This window comes from Oryctolagus cuniculus, chromosome 10 (assembly GCF_964237555.1).
Source record: "Oryctolagus cuniculus chromosome 10, mOryCun1.1, whole genome shotgun sequence".
In the NCBI taxonomy this organism is placed as follows: Eukaryota; Metazoa; Chordata; class Mammalia; order Lagomorpha; family Leporidae; genus Oryctolagus; species Oryctolagus cuniculus.
The window spans coordinates 67317547-67321852 of NC_091441.1; positions in this window are offsets into that span (position 1 = coordinate 67317547).

Here is a 4306-nt window from a genome sequence, read left to right on the forward strand (position 1 = left end):
GGCTAAAGTCAGGAGCACAGAACTCCATCCAGGTCTCCCACATAGGTCGCATAGACTCAAGTGCTTGAGCCATCACCTGATACCTCCAAGGATATGTTATCAGGAAACTGGAGCGCAGGCATAGTAGTAGCTGGCACTGAAACTAAGTACTCCAGTATGCGGTTTAACCAGCTATGCCACATGTCCACCCCCCACCCCTGGAATTTCTGTTCCTCCTTTGCTCTGGGCTGAAAATTCAATCACAACCATCTTGCTGCTCACAGATTTTTTTTTAATTGAAAACTTTTATTTAATAAATATAAATTTCAAAAGTACAACTTTTGGATTATAGCGGTTCCTTCCCACATAACCACCCTCCCACACGCAAACCATCCCGTCACCTACTCCCTCTTCCATCCCATTCCTCATTAAGATTCATCTTTAATCATCTTTATATACAGAAGATCAACTCTATACTGAGCAAAGATTTCAACAGTTTGCACCCATACAGACACACAAAGTATAAAGTACTGCTTGAAGATTAGTTTCACCATTAATTCTCATAGTACAACACATTAAGGACAGAGATCCTACATGGGGAGCAAGTGCACAGTGACTCTTGTTGTTGATTTAACAATTAACATTCTTATTTATGATGTCAGTAATCACTCAAGGCTCTTGTCATGAGCTGCCAAGGCTATGGAAGCCTCTTGAGTTCACAAACTCTGACCTTATTTAGACAAGGCCATAATCAAAGTGGAAGTTCTCTCTTCCCTTCAGAGGAAGGTACCTCCTTCTTTGATGGCCTCTTGTTTCCACCGGGATCTCATTCACAGAGATCTTTCATTTAGGTCATTTTTTTGCCACAATGTCTTGGCTTTCCATGTCTGCGATACTCTCATGGGCTTTTTAGCCAGATCTGAATGCCTTAAGGGCTGATTCTGAGGCCAGAGTGTTGTTTAGTTATTTGTCATTCTATGAGTCTGCTATCACACAGATTCTGAGAAAGACTCCAGAGATACTGTCTCTATTAAACTTTCTAAAGACAATTTTAAATTTAATTTAGCAATAATATCCATACAGAAATGTGCTCAGCTGACATGTATATAGCCAAATGCCTTTATGTAAAATATAACTATCTCCTGGATCAAGAACCAGGACATTCCAGAAGCCCCCTGGGGTCCCCTTGCAGTCACTACTCTCTTCACCCAAAATAATCACTATCTTGATGTCTACCATCATAGGCTAGTTTATAGATTGCTAATAAACATTCTGAGTACGATATACATAAAACCATTCAGGATGTGGTCTTTTGCATCCAGTCTTGTCCACTTAGTGCTTATGTGATTCATTCCTGTTGCTGAGCTCAGCAAAGTTGCTGCCTATTGAGGAAGTTCACTCATTTTCATTTTATTTCATTTACAGGTTCCATTGTGTGGTTATACTTGTCCTATAGACACTATTTTATCCATTCTATATTTGCCAGGCATTTTGATTGTTTCTTAGTTTGTATTCTTTCAAATAAATTCTCTATGAACATGTCTATGGCATGCACATGCACGTGTTTCTGCTGGCTGTACACCTAGGATGGCAATTGTTCATGGGGTATGCCTATGTTTAACTTTGGTACAAAATGTCACAGAGCTGGCAAAGGGTGTGCACCAATATTTACACTCACTTTGCAGCTCTGTTTGTACCACATCCCTGTCAGCACTTGGTATTGCCAGTCTTTTTTTTTTTTTTTTTTTTTGACAGGCAGAGTGGACAGTGAGAGAGAGAGACAGAGAGAAAGGTCTTCCTTTTTCCGTTGGTTCACCCCCCCAATGGCCGCTGCGGCTGGTGTGCTGCGGCCGGCGGCACCGCACTGATCTGAAGCCAGGAACCAGGTGCTTCCCCTGGTCTCCCACGCGGGTGCAGGGCCCAAGCACTTGGGCCATCCTCCACTCACTCCTGGGCCACAGCAGAGAGCTGGAATGGAAGAGGAGCAACCGGGACAGAATCCGGTGCCCCGACCGGGACTAGAACCTGGTGTGCCAGTGCTGCAGATGGAGGATTAGCCTATTGATCTGCAGCGCCAGCCGATATTGCCAGTCTTAAAATTTTAGCCAATATGTGGGATGTGTACCTGCATCCCATTGTGGTTTAATGATGATTTCCTAGGTGAAGAATCAAACTGAGTGCCTTCTAAAAAATAAGTCTAGTGACCAGTTGGATATTGCTGTTTTGTGAAATGCCTATTTAAAGTTTTGCTATCTTCTACTTCCATGTCTTGTTCCGTGGGAAGATATTCAGGGACAGTAACACACACGGAATCACCATCTCTTGGGACAGTAACTCCTTGTTGTAGCTACTGCCTGAGGACATGCTGAGGTTCTCTTACAGAGAACTTCTTTTTTTTCTTGAAAAAAGAAAAAAGATTTGTTTATTTATTTGAAAGGCAGGGTGACGGGGAAGGAAGAGAGATAGAGACATAGATGGAGATAGAAATAGAGATAGATAGAGATAGAGAGATACCTTTCATCTGCTGGGTTTGCTCGCTAAATGGTCACAATGGCTCGGGCTGGGCCAGGCTGAAGCCAGAAGCCAGGAATTCATCCAGGTCTCCCAGTGGGTGGCAGGGTCTCAGGTACTTGCACCATTCTCTGCTGCTTTCCCAAGCACATTACCGGGGAGTGGGATTGGAAGAAGAGCAGCGGGACAAGTAGGCATATATGCTGAAAGAAGGATAAAAGTATGGTACAGTAAATACATAAACTAGTAGGATAGCCGTTTATTATCATTAGGAAGTGTTGTGCATGATACGTGTGCTTTGCATAATTGCATGTGCTAGACTTTTACATGGCTGGCAGTGCAGTAGTTGTGTTCACACCAGCATCGTCACAAACATGTAAGCAATGCATTGTGCTATGGCACTAGGAGGTCACTGGGCCACAGGAATTCTTTAGCTCCATTGGGGGGATCTTGCAGGGCCACTGTCACATTCAGGGTCCATTACTGACCAAAACGTTGAGGAGTGCGAATGCACTTGTGCTTCCTGGTCATCTTGGTCCAGGCTGGAATTGAGATGACTCAGGAGCTGAGGCTGGGCTTTCGTCCTTGGAGAGCCGATCCATTTCTGGGTCATCTCCTTAGCCAGGTGCAGCCTTCAGGATTCGGCTGGGAGCCTGGGTAACTACCTCTTCTCTCCTCTGAGCTTTCTTAGACTCTGGGTTCTGCCCCTGCCAGCATCAGGGGCAGAAGGCTCTGCTCAGCTTTTCAGCCACTGCCTTGGCTTTTGGAAATTAGCACCTGTCCTGTGGGGAACAGTGGTCCTGTCTGCCGGTTCCCCCTTCTCCTGGACATGCAAGTTCTCATTGTCCTGGGAGCCTGCCGTGTCTTCCAGTGGGTTTTATGTGGATAATTCCCCCAGGATCAAGCTAGCTGCTCCTGTGCGGAGGCAAGGCTGGCCTTTGGGGACCTAGACTCCAAGTCTCAGGCTGTACCTCAAGGCCATTTTTTTTCTGTCATTTCTGAAGCTGGCTTTGTAGGGCTGAGGAAGCAGAGATCCTCAGGAGAGACAGAGAGAGTAGAGCTGGGAGCTGCAGGAGGAGAAACTAGAGAAGAAAACTCTTGGTAGCCCCACGATGTGTGACTGACCCCTTCTGGAAGCCCGAGCATGGGGGTGAGATACTGCACTGTGTGGAGTGACTGGCCAGCAGGTGCCAAACCTGGCTCAGCTTTCATGGTGCTGGTGAAAGGAAAAACCAGTTGTGGACCAAAGTGACATCATCTTATGGCATTCTCGTTTCTGCTTTCTACTAATAAGTGTCCTGAGACACCATGGCTCACTCAGTTTGCATGTATCTCACAGAGAGGAAATGGCGTGAAAAGACTATCAAATCAGCATTGCCCTGGTGGAATGCAAGTGTCCCAGGCCAGCCCAATCCACGCCTGTGGATGCTCATTCTCAGGCTGAGGGTCTGGACTTTGTCCTGGGATGCATATGAAGACCCTGCTGTGTGTGTGTCACCTGCACAGACCTGGGCCACCCACACACACATGCACACACACGCACACACACACACTCTTAGTCAAGTCCTTGGCATATGGATTATTTGCCAGATGAGCATCTCTAAGTGGAAACAAAGGAAATGATAGTTTTTTCTTTTCTTTTTAAAAAAGATTTGTTTCTTTGAAAGGCAGATTTACAGAGAGGCAGAGGCAGAGAGAGAGAGAGAGAGAGAGAGAGAAAGAGAGAGAGAGAGGTCTTCCATCTGCTGGTTCACTCCCCAAATGGCTGCAACAGCTGAAGGTGAACCAATCTGAATCCAGGAGCTTAGAGTCTCCT